Source organism: Eurosta solidaginis, chromosome 4, assembly GCF_040869045.1.
Source record: "Eurosta solidaginis isolate ZX-2024a chromosome 4, ASM4086904v1, whole genome shotgun sequence".
Taxonomy (NCBI): domain Eukaryota; kingdom Metazoa; phylum Arthropoda; class Insecta; order Diptera; family Tephritidae; genus Eurosta; species Eurosta solidaginis.
Window position 1 is genome coordinate 165,978,272 of NC_090322.1, and position 21,102 is coordinate 165,999,373.

The 21,102-nt window shown below is 35.5% G+C and overlaps 1 protein-coding gene across 15 annotated transcripts in view; it reads right to left on the reverse strand.

Moving 5' to 3' along the window:
- Window positions 1–21,102, reverse strand: part of LOC137250593 (uncharacterized) — an 856,443-nt gene that overhangs the window by 704,266 nt on the left and 131,075 nt on the right. For all 15 annotated transcript variants that reach the window (XM_067783685.1, XM_067783688.1, XM_067783681.1 and 12 more), the window contains exon 3: window positions 10,630–11,749. The gene's annotated coding sequence lies outside the window, so the exon portion shown is untranslated. The remainder of the gene's footprint in view (window positions 1–10,629; window positions 11,750–21,102) is intronic.

Consider the following 21,102-nt stretch of genomic DNA (forward strand, 5'->3'; position numbering starts at 1 on the left):
GCGAACTGAGACACACAGTTGGTCCAAAAGCGAGTCTTGATCCTGCAGCTCCACAAGCGACGAGTTGATGTGCCGGTGTATGGCAATTAAAACTCCACCGCCTCTAGAGAGCCCATTTTTGGAAAAATCGCGATCCTTGCGATAGACAGTGTACAGGTTAGAGTCAAAAAACTCAGCATCAAGGAACTCAGGATTTAGCCAGGTTTCAATAAGAACGAACACGTCATAGTCCACAAGCGAACTCATATTGTACATTACGTTAGACTTAGTTCGCAATCCGGAAACATTTTGAAAGTAGACACTCAATTGCTTTTGGGTGCCATTTATGGAAATATTATCAACTCCCTGACCTTTTGAACAGGATGGTAGACAGCTAATTTTGTTACGGTTTAACGATTTTTTATTTATGATTGATAATATTTGTAAAATTTATTTTATCACAAGTGGGCGGTGCCACGCACATTTTAAAATTTGTTTTCAAATTTTTATCAAGAGTCTCAATATTAGTCCACACGTCAAATTTCAACATTCTAGGTGTATTATTTACTAAATAATCAGGTTTTTTGTGTTTTCCAAAATGTTATATATATAAAAAGTGGGCGTGGTTATCATCCGATTTCGCTCATTTTCAATACCTATCTATTCTGGGTCCAGATAAGCTCGTGTACCAAATTTGGCGAATATTTACTCAAGTTATCGTGTTAACGGACAGACGGACGGACGGACGGACGGACGGATGGACATGGCTCAATCAAATTTTTTTCGATACTGATGATTTTGATATATGGAAGTCTATCTCTATATCGATTCCTTTATACCTGTACAACCAACCGTTATCCAATCAAAGTTAATATACTCTGTGTGCAAAGCACGCTGAGTATAAAAATAAGAATTCTCCTGCACGCCTGCACCGCCTAACACTCGCACATATTTGCATTAGCTTTTTGAAGCAACTTTCATGCAAACTGAGTGAATCTCACGATCGACAAGAATATCAACGATCAGCGATCAGCAACGCGTAACCTGCAAAGTAGGCAACCTAAAGTTAAACAAGAAAAACAAAAGCAGCAAAAAAATAATAATAAAATATGCACATAATGACAAACAGAAAATATTCTGGCTTATGTATATATATAGATGTTTATTTACATATTTATACATGACACGACTGCTAGCGATGACATGTTTGTTATTCGTGTTGTTGTCATACTTGTTATGCGATTCCATGCAATTATAAGCGCACAACTGCTTCTTCTAATGTTAAGTACATCGCTTTTATACCCAGTAGCGTTGGAACGCAGAGTTATTTCGATGATAAAACAACAACAACTGTTAACTCTAAAGAAATTCAATTTTTCAATCTAATAGATACGATTAAAGTATCTAATACGTATCCATATAACTAATTAAAGAACGAATTATTGCTTGAACGTCACTAACAGCAGCGTACAGAAAAATAGCAGTGGTAACTTTTGCCAAATATTATCAATTAAGTTATTATTAGACTTAGTTTCGATATTTTAGGAAAAGCTTCGATGAGTTGCGTAACTGAAACTATACAAAACAATCTCAAAGAGGTTTTCGAAAAAATTCGTGAATTTAAGAAAATTTTGCCAAAATATCGAACTCCAAATATTTCTCTGAATTTTTTTGAATACGTATACTGTTTTAAACTGCCATCCAAAGCAAAATGGCAGTAAAGTTGAAAAATAAAATCGCCAAATTTTTAATTGCTCTTGGAAAATGTAAGATCTTTCAAATAAACTTCAAATTTAAGGACTTGTTTTATCTTTCATTGTGCATTTTAAATAAGTATTTAAAGTTAATGAGTAAATTGTAAACTTAGAAATTTATTTGCATTAAAATTCCATGGATGACCGTATGTATATCCCAATCCATTCTAGGCACTCTAAGCAAAAATTCGCATTGATTTTTAAAAATTTTTTTTCCAAAGTGTAATTTAGATATTTTTCCATATAAAAAAATATATTCACACTTTATACGCAGGAAAATCTAAAACAAATTTCAGAAAAACAATTGCAAAACTAAAGCGAGTGCTGAGAGACCAATTATTTGTACTTTGTTAGACTAATATCGATTGGGCTCCAAACTGCATACTTAAAAAAATGTTGGAAACTCCAAAAAGGTTAGGTTAGGTTAGCGTGGCCACCAGTGCACTTAGGCCCAGAAGGTCCCATTGTGATACCACGTGGATCTCTCCCCTACTCAAACCAACAGGTCGATTCAGCAAATGTCAGGAATTTCTTAGGTTCCAACTTAGCCAGATCACAAAGATCGTCAAAGAAGGGAGATCCCAGAGATTCCTTCCTCTTGCGCCAAAGTGCAGGACAGTCGCACAGAAAATGCTTGACTGTTTCTATCTCCTCTTCGTCTTTGCAGCTCCTGCAGTAGTAATTATAAGGAGCACCCAGCCGTTGTTCATGCTTCCCGATTGCTATGTGGCCCGTTATAAATTAAACCACCAGAGATATGTCCCCCCTTCTAAGAAGAAGGAGACTTCTTATACGTCTAGCGTCCCATTAAGGCCACACGAGCTTAGTGCGTTAGCAGGATACGAGATTGCTCCATTTCACACCCGCTTCCCTAAGGAAAATTTCTTTCAAAGTGAGCTTACAGGTAGCGAGCGACATGCTCAATCCCTTCCAGGACGACGAAAGCGGAACGGATGTGCCCCCTCTTGCAAGTTCGACAGCCATCTCATTTCCCAGTATTTCCGAGTGTCCAGGCATCCATACCAGACTGAGGAAAGTTTGCTCAGCGATCTCGTTAAGAGATTTACGGCACTTGTCCACTGTCCTGGACTTACTTGTGACCGATCCAAGCGCTTTTAGTGCAACCTGGCTGTCAGAGTAAATACAAATTTTATTATAGCCGTGAACAGCATTCCTCAGGCGATCAATGACCTCATTTATAGCAGCCACATCCGCTTGGAAGACGCTGCAATGATCGAGTAGGCTAAAGGATATGTTACACCCTAGTTGAGGCGCAAGGACCCCGCTGCCCACCTTTTTATCCAGTTTGGAGCCGTCAGTATAAATCTGCAGCCTATCGCTCAGGTCCGGCGGCTCCTTCGACCAATAATCCCTATCCGGGATAACAACCTCGTACTTCACATCGAAAAATGCAAATAAAAAGTTCGAAATTTTGGTAACATTTTCTCGATTTTTTTCCAGAAAGCTGCTAAGATTTTTTTGCATAGCTTCTGTTAAAAAATTCAAAGTAGTTCTATTTTAAAATATCGAAAACAAAAGAAAACTTAATTAAAGAAATTTGATAAAAAGTACCACGGTTGCTTTTCTGTTCGCCGCTCTAAGTCCACAGGAACGACCCAAAAAGTCCATTGCGGGTTATATATTTTTAGGTTTCACTCGTACATATTTCTTCTTACTTTTCGTGTTGTTAGCTGTCGGTTATGTAGTGTTCATCTCAAACAGCAACGAAAACAGCAACAAAAAATAAAGTTGCAAAAAATACAACAAGCACAGCATGCGCTACAAAGCCCAACAAACGAAGCCAAAGGCAATGGAAGGCGGCGAAGCGCCAGTGGGACGCAATATTCACAGCTACTGCGTTTCACATCCGCATCTGCGATTTATTTCATTCTCAATTTATTTTTTCTGTACTCTGTTTGGGAGCTTTTTTCAACGCATAAACACACATACTCTCCCATCTATACATACATACATACATATTTGTATTCGTAAGTACGAACATGTGCATTTATCATTGCATTGCCTGTGTTGTGAATATTGTTCGTGTGAATATGCGATTGTGATCTGCATTAAGTGATCGTCGCTGCTGGGCCCACTTGATTGTTTATTTGTGGGTGTGTTTGCTTGTTCGTTTTCTACTCGCTTTGGCCTTGGCCTTGAATCAAACTAAATTTCTTTTTTTTTTGTCGTTGCTGCATAGGTTGTGGTTGTTGTTTTTGCAGTAAATTTAATTTTGTTTTCATTGTAATTTTTGAATTTTGTTCCTTTTTCTTTTTTGAAATGTATACATACGTATTTACGCTCCACACTACCCGCATCACTTCGGTCGCACTTGAGCTTTTATGAAACTTCTGTTTGAAAATTTTTCTTCCCTGTAAATAAAACGATGCAGAGCAACACACATACATTGTTGTTGTTGTGATCTACCGCATATTGTTCATGCATGTAGAACATGCGTAGCTATATAATTTAAATTTTTCTTTTCAATCTATTTGCATGTCGATCATGCATATCAGCATGCGAATTTGAATATCAGAAAAAAATTACCTAAACGTTATACCTACAAATGTATATTCACATGTATGTAAGTTTATTTGTTTCAATAGATTCCTATAGATCTAGTTGTGTAGCTTCTATTTAGACTTTTTGATGTATAGACATCTCTGCTCACGATATGGGGATATCCAGAATGTAAGGTAATTGTGAGCATAAGCGTAATGTTTGGAAATAAAATGCTATATGGCACAGAGCAGAATGTAAGTGTAGATTGTCATATGGAAAGGCTTGGGAAAGGGTGTTCTTGAGGAAAGGAAATATAAGAAACTAGAACAGACGATGTGTTGTCGGTTTGTTATCGAAGTATCCGTACTTTTTTCGTTAACAACCATTATCGAAGCGTCATCGGATGATTATCGACGGGTTATGGCGTGTTATCCATTTCTTTTCGAAGAGTTATTGGTTTGTTATCCATTTGTAATAAGTTTGTTATCAACCAAAACCAATTTATAGAGTTGTTGTCATTTGTTATCGATAACAAACGTTATCGATGACTTATTGGTTTTTTTTATCGAGGAGTTATTGGTCTCTTTTCTATAAGTTATAGCTTTATTATCGAATGTTTATCGATTGGTTATGGCGCTTTATCCATTACTTTTCGAAGAGTCATCGTATTGTTATCCATTGGTTATCAACATGATACCGGCGACGTAAAGCTGAGCTATCCAGTTGTTGTCATTTGCTATCGATACCAAATTTATCGATGAGTTATGGGTTTTTATCAAAGGGTTCTCGATATTTTTTTGAGTTATAGTTTTACTATCGAAAAGTATCGCTTTATTGTTGAAGTATTGTCGTCCTTAACCGAAAAATTATCGAATGGTCAAACAAAAGTTATCGAATTGTAATCGGAGTGTTACCGATTTTCTATCGACCGATAAGCAAACAGACACCCATTATATTTCATTTAAAAACCGATAACGTTTTCGAGAATATTCCCATAAGAAGGCAATAACACGAGTCATGTGGTGAGGGTTATGTTGATACTAAGTTCATACTTTTCGTAAGACGAAGAAGCGACGGACCGCATTTTTTTGCGCATATTTTGAAGGGCGAGTTTCAAAGATGTCAAAGGTTTCAAAGCTAAGATATCTCTTTGAGGACTCAAAAATTAGAATTGCATTTCTTCCTCGGCTTTTTCTCCTAATTGTTCTTCATTTCTGCTTTTTCTCCTATTTGTTCTTTTTCTCTTCCCTCATTACCTCTTTCCACCTCTACTTCTGCCTTGTTTTCTCCCTGATTTTTCTCACCTTTTCAAGCAAATCGCACTTTAAATATCACTTACTTTAATGGAGTGGTCCAAGGTCTATACCCCGGAACAAAAATGAGTATACGTAATGGCTGGGGCAAGAAGTTATGCACGGTATACCTCTGAGAAAACTTAAGCCGAGCTTCTCTTCCAATTTGCTTCGGTTACATTTTTATTTGTTTCTAATCATTTGCCAAATGGGATGTGCACATATTACGCCGACTTCGAATGGCATCTCCTATTCACTGAGAAGTATTTTATTGCAGAAAAATATTTGGAGTGTTTGCCAACCAACTGTCGAGGAGCGAAAGATTAGAAATATTTTCTATCAAAAACCCCCTTGTCTAAAAATTTTGATATTGCTTTTCACAGGCTTTGATTTCAGAACTTTCGGTGAGCCGCTACCATCACTCTGAGTCGGACGCCGATATACATATATTACTTGTGCTTGGTGAATCCTGAGACTATATTCACTCCATCTGCCTCTTATTCATTTCCATAGCCTCACACTTGCTCTTACTCATGCTGTTATTATTCGTTTTCTTTTACTTCACCTGTACTTTTCTTTCGGTTATCTGCAGCTCTAATTTTTCATTCCTCGTTCCCTCCCCTTTTTGTATATTACCTCTTCTTTTTTTTATTTTCTCCTTTTCTCTAGCTCTGTATGGCGCCCACCTTACCTTTCCCTTTCGACTCCTCTCTAACTCAATATAACTTTTCCTTCTCATTTCCCTTCTCCTTTCTTTTTCCATTTCGCATAATTCTTCTTTTATTATTGTACTCTGCCTGTACTTGCACTCTTTCTCAATTCCTGCCTTTCTTCTCCTCTCCTTTATTTCCATTGTTTCATGATTTATTCTTCTTCTTCCTTTTGTTCTCTGGCTTCCCCTCCATTTCTATATCTACTTTTATTTCGCTTCCCTCACTTAGCAAGTTTAGTTTGTATTTTTAACCTTCCTATACTCGCGCACGGTCTCACAGACCGATAGTTCATACCCCTACAATATATTTTTTACATACTTTTTTTTTTTTAATATTATAATTAGTTTAAAATTTAGGACATAGCGAAACAAAATTGTGTGCATAGTACTTCATTTATTAATTATTTTACATAATTTCAGTTTATCACAAATCAGTCTTCAAATTTGAGATATTTTTGTTAAGTAATAGGGGAACAAAAATAAAATCTGAACTTCTCCTTAAAAACAAAATAAACTTCTTATACCTTATATCTAATAAAATACATATCAAAGTAAATATTTATCTATGTTTGGGTTAGTTTTGAGCCTCACCATAACAATCAGGGCATACTTGCGTCGGTCTCACGGACCGATTGGAGTCAAATACTACAACAAGTACGATTCGCACGAACTCGCAGCATGCACTAAAACGAAGTAAGCCACAAATTTGACAGCTAGCATAGAGCTCGACTTCTCCAGATTTTCGTTCATAAAAATAATTACGAAAATGTGTTTCGTCGGTCTCAGAGACCAATGCGCGAGTATAGGAGGGTTAACTCGCTCATATTACATTCACTTGTATGTTTGTATGGTAGGTACAATGTACCAAAAAATGTTACGTATACGCACCGGTAGCCGTCGTTTAGAGGCGGTACGGATATGTCTCCGAGGAATTGGTAGTGTTGTTCCGATACCACCTTGTACTCGATACTTGTACTCATATAAAAGGATCGGGAAAATTTATCGATATCAAATTAAGTATCGGGGGAAAAACTCGATACTTAGTTAAAAGCTCAGTAAAATGAAAATTAATCCGTTACTTATTAAAGCAACTCACTTAAACTCGCAATATCCATGGAAATCCCCAATTGCAACGATTTTATTATAAGTTTGTGAAGTTAACTCGGCTTACGAGCTTTGCGAGGAATTGGCGAGCATTCAGGAGTGGCCCTTTATAAAACCTTTGGATTATGCTGAACGTAATATAAAATTTTAGCAAAGTCTATGCAAATTTGTGTGCATCACTTCATTTACCCATAACTTTTGAACTTCCAAATATGTTGGGTAACGGATTCTTTGTATACCTTACCAGCAAAAGTATACCCAGTTTTAAGAACGCCGCATACAATAATAATAGATAAAATGCCCTTCAATATTCCATTCCTTCCGTTGACTCAGTCTATTGGCAAAAACGGGTTTGGTTCGAAAAAAAAAAAATTATAATTATGTTTCGCAAATTGCGGAAAACGCAAAAAGCTTACAAATTTTTGGTTAATGATATTAAGAATGCATTATTTACACATAAATATACATATTTACCCACCCTGTATGGAAATCAATTACTAATTACCGAAATATCTCGTTCATAATTACAATTACAGAGCCAATAAGAGTAAGTGCTATCTTAAATACTTAGACTTGCACTGGCTCAAAAATCGGCTAATTTAGCGAAAGTTCTAAGCCAAGAATTTACTCATAACTAGAGACGTAGACTAGTTATATATTTACACTCTCTTTCATTTATGTACGTAAGATACAAATAAATAGTATCTTAACTACCCCGTTCACCTTCTCACTACTTTGCTCGACTGTCAATCACGTCACATTGCAGCTGCATTTATAGTACTTTGTTGCATTTTTTTTGTAGTCTATGTTGGCATTGCTTTGTTATTTCAAAGATGCCAATGCACAGATACTTTTGTACTATGATTGCGTTGGCTAATTTTGCAAATTGACAATTATCACACACCCAGAAAGTGGGAAAAAAGCTTTGTGAATACGAATTCGAGTGCACTTGCGTGTATTATAAGAAATTATCTATGTTTGTAGGTGTGTGTGTGTGTGCGTAGCTATATCTTTCTATGTTTGCTGTAAAGTATTGTTTGAGATAATTAAAAAAGTATTTCCTACATCGCTGTAGGCAAGGGAATCGAGGGATTGTGCATGTAGCTATGTGTACAGTTTTGCTGATATAGTTCTTATATGTGTAGTTTGTATGTATGTGTGATTCAGAAAAGCTTATGCGTAATTGCATAATCATCATAAAGATAAAATAAAAAGCTAATATCAGTAACATCCCTTTATACAGTAACACTGAATCACGAAACATGTAATTTGTTTATTATCGTTTTCAAATGAAAAAATTTTACTTTTACATACAAAAGAAGCTCTAAAACTGAAGAGCGATTATATTTTTTGTTTGCGATTTTGTTTTTTTTTTTTGTTATTTAAAAACTTTAAATATATTTAATTACAGCAGCGAACAGAAAACGAGCAGTGTCAATATTTTTCAAATTTTGTCAATTAAATTATTTTCTATTTTCGATATTTTAAGAAAAAAACATCAATGAATTTTCTACCTGAAACAATGCAAAATAAACGTTATCCAAAAATTTGAGAAAAATTCTCCGAAAATTTCGAGTTTTTTATTTGGAGTTCTAGAATTGTTTTGTATATGAAAGTACAAGTTATAAGTCGCCCAAAGTTGCCATTTAATTATGAAAATTTTTTCCGTAGGGTGTTCCAGATATTTCTGCACTTAAACAAGTTTTAAACTTTATATGGTGGAAAATCTAAAACACCATTAGAAAAAAAAGTTATCAAAGGTCAATGCAAATCTGCATACTCAAAAAAAAAAAAGGTTTGAAATTATTATTAAATTTTCCCAATTTTTCGAAAACACTTTTAGTTTGGTGTTTACAGTTTCAACTACGAAATTCATAGACGTTTTTGCCTTAACTAAATTTCAAAAATGAAAAAAGAAGAATTTAATTATAATACGAAATTTGATAAAAATTTCGACTTATATTTTTCTGTTTGCTGTTGGATATCACTCTGCATGCCAGATTTAAAGTAAATCCGTAGTTATTATTATTATTATTTTTTTTTATTTTAATTTTAAATATATTTTTTTTTTTCAATTTATTTTTTACATATAACATATACAATAAAAAATATCCAAAAAAAACTCGGAGTTTATTTCATAAAAATGTTTTTTTTTTTTGGATTTTTTTGTTTTTAAGAATGTGTAAATATATATGTCATATCGCATGATGGGCGATGCCAGACAGATGAAGTCATTATTACAAAATGTATTCCCATTTTATAATACTCGCGCTCGTAAACTTAAGTGTTGCTTCTTGACTTATCTGCAGCATTGATTTTAAAGTATCATAAAATAATATTACATTAATGCCTGGGGTCTGTATTTCCTTTTGTGGGAGGGTTTCTTTTCTTTCCCAGCGAGGAAATGGAAAAGTTTCAGTCAACGGAACTGAATGGCTGGGTCTTCGAAATATCAAGTTGTACACAACTGAGGAATATGAAAACATACTTCTTACGTTAATGAGATTATTGACGATCTGAAACAATATCATGAAGTTGCGGATCAGTGTTTTGGAAGCTTGAAATGCGAAAATCTCGGAATTGAAGGTACGCGGTCGCAAGAAATGAAATACTCCCAGCCGTATAATTAAACCCGTAGAAATTGTTCCGAAATTTCTCCATTTATCCACCTCCTGCTCCTCTCGTCTAACCCTCTTCCTTTCTTATATCCTCGCCCTTCAGAATTTTCTAGTTTTCCTCAATCGGTTCATTCAATTTATATGTCCCTTTCATTCTTCCGTAAATCTTCCCGCTTTTCGTCTTACCCTTGCCAATTTTGCTCTCACTATTACTTTTAATCTTTTCCTTATTCTTTATCTTTCCCTTAACCTCTTTTTACTAATGGTTCAAACCCTTATTCTTAATTTACCTTTACACTAAACTTTACCAACTTCCCATTTCCTCTGCTTTCTCTTTTCCCTTCTTTCATGTCCCAGTTTCCAATGTAAAGATATATCGAGTTAGGTTTTTTTCCACGCAACACATTACCAAGGAAGTAAAAAATAGCAAAATAGTACCAAAAATAGCTTTGAAATTCATGATCGGATTATGACATCCACAAAATTTTTGTTGTTGTATTACTGACTTCACATATCTGGATTTATTGCGTCATGGTCATATCGTATATGTCAAATTTATTCTTTTGTTATTTTTTGAATAAATATTTTTTTATTCAAGTTTATTTTAAGCTACAAAATATTAAAAATTTTATAAAAAATTTGTTATATTCAATTTAAATTTGACTCACCTTAAACTAAAACACTCGCCAGTCGGGCGTTACCCGTCCAGCAATCCATAAGATAACAATTTTGATGGCCGTGTTGCCGGTTGTTTTTGCTGTTGCTGTTTGTTTTTCGAATATCTTTTTATGTAATCGTAATGCAGTTGTATTTGCTGTTGTTTTTTGTTAGTTTAGTATTATTAAGCAGTTGACGCGTATTATTTTATTTTTTACTACAGTTTTCGTTTTCTTGATTTTTGAGAACACACTTTTTGGTTGTCTTTACCCGAAACGCAATTTTATAAAATTATATTTTTTAATCCTTATTCTATTATTAGTAAAATCACACACACATATACGAGAGCATGAAATAATTGTTTTTAATGAAAATTATAAGAGACAAAGTTGAATTTAACTACGATAAGCGACACGCTGTGAAATGTTAAAAAAGCATAATTTTTGAGACAGTAAAATAATTTTGTATTGAACGAGTGTTTAACTGCTAACAAATTGTAGGTTAGGTGAGCTTTTAAATTGAAAAGTTGTAAGCCATTTTATGCTTTCAAAAGCTTTGTTCGCATACGCGACTTCAGCAGAGCTTTCACCGTAAAACGTGACCCTTTACCTTGAGACAAACTTTTGCCGTGTCTCTTCGATAAGCTTTCACTTTATTGTGCAACAAAACTTTAACTTTTATAAAATTTCACTTATGTGAACTTTTGCAGCAAAATGATATTCATTAATTGATAATAATTTGCGCCTGAATTTAGTGTTCGAAAAATAATTTCCTGGTTTGTATTTTTCGAGCTGTTAATTTATTTTAAACTTTGCTTCATTTATTTTTGATACAGGCCGAAATTTTTTTTTTGAATAGTTTTATTTCCACCGAGGTTTATACAGTTGAAATTTATTTAGTTCTTTTTTGTGTGTAAATTATTCTTTTGTTACACTTATTTTGTTCATTTACCGTCAAATTAGATTTTTTGTCCAACCAGTTTTTTTACAAAGTAATTTTTGAGTGAGTACGCTTAAGGACGCGATAATGCCAAAGTTGTTTTGATATAAAGCAGTTTGTTGTTGTTGCACTTTGAACATAGATTTTTTTTCTGTTTAAATTTGGAATTTGGACTTCGTCGAGTGTTGATGTCTGAAATGAAAAAAAAAAATAAAGCTTTTGTTAACATTTTTGGTCTAAAATATCTCAAACCAAATACTACAAAATAAAAGGATTTTAGGGAAAATTTTTTTTTCGTACCACGTATCTAAAATTTTATTTCAAAAATTGTAAAATTGTTTTTTACACAACCTTAAGTCAAAAACGAATCACTCAACTGAAATATTTCGCAAGATTTATTTTTGCAATTAAACACTTAAATATTTACTTTCAAACTTGTTTAGAAAAATTTTATTTAAAAAACAGTTTTTTTTTTTTGTTCGCTGTGAACCAAACAAACATTTATGTTGGATAAGATCTAACGGTGAAGTTTGGACACAGGAACTGATTAAAGAGAAAACGAAGGAAGTATACAGAGAGAGGGAGAGGAATCATAGTGTTAAACGTAGATAGGGAGATAAAGGGAGCGAGGGACGGGGATAAAGGTGGAAGGTGGGAAGGGACAGCGAAATATGGAAAGCAACGTTAGCCCTTACTGTTAGTTAATATTACAACAAGGTTGACATAAGTGCAATGGTGTACCTAATCACCCGTTCTCGGAACAAAAAAACAAATAATAAAGAACTAACTAAAAAGAACTTCTTGTTTTCCACGCAACCAATGCTATGATTCTGTCTAAATAATGGCTATTCAGTTTCTGAATCGGAGCGAGACATTTTTATCTTTGAATATGATGGGTGGGTTTCTTTGGGATGGTAGGATGTGTGTTTGAATTTTCCATATGTTCAATCAGAGTTATACTGTGCCTCATGAATTCTCCCAGTGGCGAGAATTAGCAAAAGATCCCTTACCACAGCTAGACTATCGAAAATATATATGCGCATAGTAACCTACATCCTTTTATATACACTTGATATCGCCAGAGATAGGTGATGTCTCGAGCTCTCTTCTTCGTTACCCTTGAGGTACGCGCCTTGTAATCACTTCGTATACCGAGCCCACACTCAAATATGTATGGGCGGCCATGTTCCTAAGCATGTAGTAAGTAAAAATAGCTGAGGATATGTGTGTTTTGTGTTGTACAAGTGCTGAACAGAAGGGCTCGTTTCAACTTCATTAGTGGCATCTTTAGAGTAATGGTTTCTCGATAATGCTTACGACCTCATGAGTAGAGTTACTAGTACCCAGCCGATTAGGGGGCTTAGAGTATACCTGCGGTAGGTATTCCTGTCGTAATAGGCGACTAAAACACCAAGTTGATTCAATGGGTTGTGTATCGCAACCCTTTCAAGGGGATGCCAGTGCAATATATAGATTCTCCAACCCAATTGTCAACCTTACCTACCCGTGGAAATTCCTGTTTCTTTAACAGACGATGCTCTGGCCTCATGTATCTAAGCGGTGGAAGGGGCGTATGGCGTTGAAGGTTTCATGTGGTCATACTAAATCTAAAGTCGCTAATAGGTATAAAACTATCTTGACTTATGGTATTATGGCCTGTGATCACAGATATGTCTATAGGTGTTGACTTCTGTGTGGTTTGCCTAATTTAGGAATAAAACCAGAATTTTACCAGTTTATTTAGGCTCCTGGTACTTAACTATCTCGAAAGCATCTTGAAAAGATGCTGAGAATATTTAGTATCAAACTATTACGGGCGGCTTGCATCATGCTTGTTTTTACCCGATACGATCACGCTGCCTTGAGTGGAACGAAAAATTGTATGGCCCACGCTGTTTGTATCCATTGCTTGCGGAAAATAAGCGCTCAGGAATAGTAGTAACTAATGCATCAGCGCTTCCTATCAAGTGTCTATCCCTTAAGACCTTCAAAGTTTCCTGCCTATTGGCGATCATTGAACTTCGAAGTTCATTTTTACTTACTTACTTATTTGGCGCTTAACCGTCTAAACGGTTCGTTTTTAGGTTCCAAAAAAAAAAACACTTCAAAACTGGGCCAAAGAAACAATTTTTTTAAAAGGCTTCTCGACACACAAGTTTTTTCAAATTCCAACGTTTTTCCTTTTCATATCTTTCAATGCCTTAAAACCATAGCTTTTTTATATTCAGCTGAGTAGAGCTCACAGAGTATATTAACTTTGTTCGCATAACGGTAATCCGTAACGGCGTAACCTAATCGAGATAGATATAGACTTCTATATATCAAAATGATCTGGGCGAAAACAAAATTCATTTAGCCATGTCCGCCCGTCCGCCCGTCTGTCCGACCGCCCGTAAACACGATAACTTGAGAAAATTTTGAGGTATCTTGATGAAATTTGATATGTAGGTTCCTGGGCACTCACCTCAGATCGCTATTTAAAATGAACGAAATCGGACTACAACCACGCCCACTTTTTCGATATCGAAAATTTCGAAAAACCGAAAAAGTGCGATAATGCATTACCAAAGACGGGTAAAGCGATGAAACTTGGTAGGTGAGTTGAATTTATGACGCAGAATAGAAAATTAGTAAAATTTTGGACAATGGGCGTGGCAGCGCCCACTTTTAAAAGAAGGTAATTTAAAAGTTTTGCAAGCTGTAGTTTGGCAGTCGCTGAAGATATCATGATGAAATTTGGCAGGCACGTTACTCCTATTACTATATGTGTGCTAAAAAAAATTTGAAAAGCTGATGACGAACACGCCCACTTTTTTAAAAAAAAAAATTTTTTAAGTCTAATTTTAACAAACAATTTAATATCTTTACAGTATATAAGTAAATTATGTCAATATTCAACTCCAGTAATGATATTGTGCAACAAAATAGAAAAATAAAAAAAAACTTCAAAATGGGCGTGGCTTCGCCCTTTTTCATTTAATTCGTCTAGAATACTTTTAAGGCCATAATTCGAACAAAAATTTACCAATCCTTGTGAAATTTGGTAGGTGCATAGACTCTATGACGATAACTGTTTTCTGTGACAATGGGCGAAATCGGTTGAAGCCACGCCCAGTTTTTATACACAGTCGACCGTCTGTCCTTCCGCTCGGCCGTTAACACGATAACTTGAGCAAAAATCCACATATCTTTACTAAACTCAGTTCACGTACTTATCTGAACTCACTTTGTATTGGTATAAAAAATGGTCGAAATCGGGCCATGACCACACCTACTTTTTCGATTTCGAAAATTACGAAAAATTAAAAAAATGCCATAATTCCATACTAAATACGTAGAATCGGATGAAACATGGTAATTGGATTGGTTTATTGACGCAAAATATAACTTTAGAAAAAAACTTTTTTAAAATGGGTGTGACACCTATCATATTAAGTAGAAGAAAATGAAAAAGTTATGCAGGACGAAATCAAAAGCCCTTGGAATCTTGGCGGGAATACTGTTCATGGTATGACATATATAAATAAATTAGCGGTACCCGACAGATGATGTTCTGGGTCACCCTGATCCACATTTTGGTCGGTATTCCGAAAACGCCTTCACATATACAACTAAGGGCCACTCCCTTTTAAAACCCTCATTAATACCTTTCATTTGATACCCATATCGTACAACACACATTCTAGAGTCACCCCTGGTCCACCAAAATGGCGTCCACTTATAGAACTATGGCGCACTCCCTTTTAAAATACTCTTTAACACCTTCCATTTGGAATCCATGTCATACAAACACATTCCAGGGTTACCCTAGGTTCATTTTCCTACATGGTGATTTTCCCTTTACAAAGCTCTCAGCTGAGTATGTAATGTTCGGTTAGACCCGAGTTTAGCCTTCCTTACTTGTTTTTTTTTTTAATGGACGTTATGACAGCCCACTGTCCTCCAATGAAACCAGGCTAATCCTGTTCATGCCGAGTCGTTGTAAGGCAGTGGTTTGTTAACTGTCGAAATTTAAACTGCTCAGCTACAAAGGAAACCTCATCAGCTAAGTAAACTAACTGATGTATTAGTACTTAATAGCAGAAATTGAATTCCATATGTTAGTGAATACAGTTAGTTAGTTAATGCAAAAAAGTGAATCCGAAACATCAAATGTGCTAGAATGGGAGTTGTAATTCTGACACAAACAGCGGAAGGCCACATTTAATTCAAGATTTGTTCTACAATGTTTTAGGTAGAGAGGTTTAAAATGCCTTGAAGGCCGGGAAGGCACATTAATGCAGTTAATGAAGCACACTTTCATAAAAGCTTAAAAGCTTTTCATTTTAAGTGAGCTTAAGTGCTAATTTCACCTGCCGTTAACTATTTAAAGCACCACCACAGCATAATTAATGTGAGTTTAAGTTGTTTACTTTTAAATTGGCATTTAAACCAACTTCGTACACTTGAAAACCAACCGCCTCCACCACCTACCTCCTACTCATATATGTAGCAGCTGGATTTCTTTCGCTATTAATTCATGTGAAAAGCAAAACTATTACGTAAAGTTCAAGTTTATGTTGCAACAAAAACAGAGGGAAGAAAAGCAACTGAAAGTGAACATTAACATAGTTGTTATTGTATTGTTTATGATGAATGAAAAAGTGGTGGAAAGGGTGTGGTGGTTGGAGATGGATGGCGCGCACATCATTCAAAAGAACATAAAGTAGCATAACTTCAAAACAATGTCATCAACCTTGTTGCAACAACAGCAACAATAACGGGTACAAATGCAAAAATCCTGTAAGATTAACACAGATGATGTGGGAGGCATAGAAAGTGGTGAGGAGAATGAGTTAATGGAGTGAATGCAATGCAATGTAAAATTCAAATGAGCGAGTGAGAAGAGGAAGAAAGCAGGAAAAAGTTTTTAAAAAGTTTTATGCGCGCAGCATCGAATGCAACGTTGAAAAGGTACATGTATGCAAGTGAATGTGTGTAATAGTGTGTGTGTGGTTGTGTTTGTTTATGTCTGAATGCATTTATTTTTTTTAGCTATGTGAATGTTTCAAAATGTATGAATGATTTTCGCTTTTTTGTTTTGTTTTCGTTTTTCTCTACATTTGTATGAATGATGCTACTGCTGCTGGTCGTGTGTGTGTGTTTAAGATAAAGTTGTGTGCCTGTGTTGGTAAATTTATATGTATAAATGTTGAACAATATGCGCTTGCATAAAAGTCAATTGAAAAGCAACTTTTCGTAACAGCGAAATATTTTTAGTGAAGCAGCAGCATCCTTGAGCAACATGTTGCTGAGTATTGAGTAGATGTTGCTAGTGAAAAAAAGAATGAAAAATGTGGCACTTGCTTGAACCACATGTTCAAAACCTTGAAGAATTACTTAGTTAGAGTCTATCAGAATAGGGAAGGGAGGTAAATACAGAAAACGTGAAAAATCATAGAATGGGAAATATTGCTAGTTGTATCAGAGAACAAATAAAAAATGACATGATTTCAAATAGAAATGCTTTATAAAAAAGTGGTTTCGATTTAATTGTTATTTATTTGTGTATTTTAAGTCCACTAGGATTACAAATTGTTGCTTTTGTGTTTGTTTTGTTTTTTGAGTTGTCCTATATATTTTTAAATGAATATAAAGATATCAATTTATAAAATCATCAATTAATACTTACATATTTGAACAATGCGAATGCCTATTACTTGTAGCAAGAAAAATGCGAAAATGAATGCTGTTTGACATTCGCTTTCGCTTTACAGAGTGCCGGCAATGCGAAAAGGGAGAAAAATTGCGAATGGGCAAAATGTGAATGCGAAAGTCAAAATATACATGCGAATGTCAAGATACAGAGTACCGATTTTGCGATTTCGCGTATTTTTTCTTTCGCATCGCAATACAGAGTAGGCCCCCTGGTTCATAGTGATGTTTGCGGCCCATTACCAGTTAATTCGTTTAGTGGGTGCAAATATTTTGTGACCTTCGTCGACGACTTTTCGAGAAAGTTATTTGTATACGTAATTAAAAATAATGGCGACGTATTCGACTGCTTCGTAAAGTTCAAGTCAATGGCCGAAAAACAAAGTGGCTGCAAAATAAAAACGTTACGGACTGATAATGGCACCGAATATTGCAACCAACGATTTAGAAAGTTATTCGACACAAGCGGCATATTGCACCAAAAGTCAGCAGCATACAGTCCGCAGCAAAATGGGCTAGCTGAACGAATGAATCGCACAGTCATGGAGAAAGTGCGATGCTTACTTATTGATTCGGGATTGCCTAAAATATTTTGGGCAGAGGCAGTGACGACAGCTGCACACATCATCAATCGCATCCCGTGCAAGTGTACAGGAGAAAAATCTCCAGAAGAGGTTTGGTCAGGCTTAAAACCTAATTTGTCTTTCCTCAAAGTTTTCGGTTGCCGTGCATTCGTCCAAGTACCAAAACAAACGCGATCGAAATTAGATGACAAATCAGTCGAATGCATTTTTATTGGGTATTCTTCAGATTCCAAGGCGTACAGGCTATACAACGAACGCACCAAAAAGGTAAACGTGAGTAGAGACGTCGTGTTTTAGGAAACGGAGAACGCCTGCAAGATAAATTCTGTTGATATTGATAGTACTAATCAGTTTTGTTTGCAATACTCCGAAGATGACAATCTTGAATCAGAGGAGGAAGAATCGTCGACTGATATAACAGTGAAAAATATGCCGTCTCCAAGAGACTCACAGATTGTAACATCTTCACCGAACAGAATGGACACAGACTCTATAGTCGAAACGACGTGCGATGAAACCGAATGGGAACCATCCCGAGAAATTGCCGAAGATGAATTGGCTGATCTGGAGCCACGCCAAAAATCATCACGAAACATTGAAAAACCAAAGCCGAATTATAATGTTTTCGCATACGCATTTAGTGCATGTGACCCTACATCATTGCAGCAAGCAATGATGATCGATGACGCCGATTTATGGAAGCGTGCCATGAAAGTTGAGTTCGACTCCCTGATTCAAAATAAGACGTGGGAATTTGTTGATCTACCCAAAGGTAAGTCACTCGTAAAGTGCAAGTGGGTATATAAAACGAAGAGGGATATTGACGGAAATGCTACCCATAGAAAGGCACTATGCAAAAGGGTATTACATACAAAGGGCGACAAAAGAAATTCAGGGATATTGTGACTCTGATAGGGGCCGGTGACGAAGACGAGCGACGCTCAACGACAGGGTATTTGTTCACTATGCAGCATGGGGCAATTTCATGGTACACAAAGCGGCAACCAAAAATTGCGCTCTCCACGAGTGAAGCTGAGTTCATGGCAATGACCGCAGCTATTCAAGAAGCCGCTTGGTTAAAACAACTGGAGAGGGAAATATTTCCAAATTCTTCAAAGACGATTTACCTTCATTGCGACAATCAAGCCGCAATACAATTTGCTTGTAATATAATACATATTCTTCGCGAACAAAACATATTGACGTAAAGATCAAATTTATTCACCAGCAAGTCATACAAAAGGTAGTCAAACTGATCTATTTAAAGACGAACGAGATGCCAGCATATGTATTGACAAAAGCAACATCGCGACAAAAACTGGAATCCTTTTTTAAAATTTTTGGTCTTCAATAAAACTTTTGCGGCATTAAGCCATTTAAGCTAAATTATATTTTTAAATTAAAACAAAATAAATTGATAAGTCTTTTGAGTAGGAAGCTGTTTGGAAGCGTAATATATATACATTTATATATACATATGTATGTACATAAATAAGAATATAATTTCGAATTAATCTATGTATGTATATGAATTTCAATTTAGGGAGAGTATTGGAAGGTTAAGTTAAATTGAAATGTCATTAATGTAATGAAAACCATGTAATATGAAACTGTCAAAAGGCTCTGTTCATTTCCGGTAATAAAAGGCTCTTCTTACTTTGTCTCCCAAATCGTGCGGTCCCATTTAATATTTTCTACTAGAATTAGGTAAATTCCCTGCGTAATCGGTAAATATCTTTCACAGAGCAAGGCATCTGTGAAGGAAATTATAAACATTTTCGATGTCCTTCTTTTACATACATTCGAACCCAAAAACTTGCACCAGTAAGTAGATAGTTAATATGCGATTTATTAGACTTAAGTAGAAACGATAAAGAGACTTAGTTCAGTTGTCATTTATACGTTAAGTAATATTGTCCATCCCGACATCATACATTTCCGTTTGGGCAACTTCGAGAAAATGATGATGGACTGAAAACTGGTAATTTCGAGCCTGTCAATAAACTCCAACTATAGTGCTCGGAATCCAGTCTATTCCGACATCATCAGAAATACAATTTTGCGATTCCAACTACGAGAATGGGATGATAAATTGAAACCTTCATTTCAAGCCTATGAACAAACGTTTACTACGGTGCTCGGAGTCGCGTACATTCCGACATCATCAACAATGCAATTTTTATAGCGCTAAGTCCACTATTCCATATCAAGCCAAGAAATCTAGTAAACCATATTTTCTTTCAAATAAGATTCAAACATTGCAGCAAAATCTAGATTAAAGCTTAAAATAATGTAACTAATTAAATAAAATCATAAAAATTTACTGCTTCAGCGACTAAAAAAAAAAACAACTATCTCGACTAGACATGAAAGCAACAACAAATAATGTGATAAACGCGCGAAATGAAATTTGTAACAATGAAAACTACCAAAGGCAAGATATAAAGCAGTTGAAAGAACAGAACAGTTGTCTGCACAACAACAACAACGATAAAAGCTTAATGACGCCGATAGCAAATGCGAAAAAGCAACAACAAGAGAAATGTGGTAATGGCAACAATGCACAAATATAAATAAGCTGCGTTGTGGTCAAATGTAGAAAAAGAAGTGCAGAACTACATTACAAAAACCAAAGAATTTATAAAAAAAATATAAAACGCGTGAGCTGCGAAGAGAAGGTAAAATTAAACGAAAAATATACTAACAAATAGAGAAAAGCAAAAGTAAAAGCAACGCAACTTGACAACGCACACACACCAATGCGATAATGCAAAGCTTAAAATGTTTATTTGTCTACATGCATACGTATTTTACTGTGTGTGTGTGTGTCTGCCGCTATGCTAAGTGCAACAAACTAAGCAGTGCATTCGATGCCCATACACCCACTCGTACCTATGCGCAAAACCAGCACCCACACCAAACACTCATGCCACATGCTGCTGCACAGTGACGTTGCAATGTCAGCCCCAAAAAAGTTAACACAAACAAATCACATAAAAAACAAACAAAAATAAATATAAACGTGTAAATTCATGAATATTTTTGATTGTGTTGACGACAATGACAGCGCATGCACTTTTACTCTAGCACAGTGTTGTTGCACAGTGTGTGGTGCAACACAGCGATGTTGATGTCTGTCACATTCACGTTGCAGTTTTGCAACAAATCGACAAACAGACGAATTGACGACGAACTGTATGACTTTGCTGTGGCAATTTATGTGTATTGGGGCAATAGCGTGCGCGTATCCTGATACATTTAAGCAAC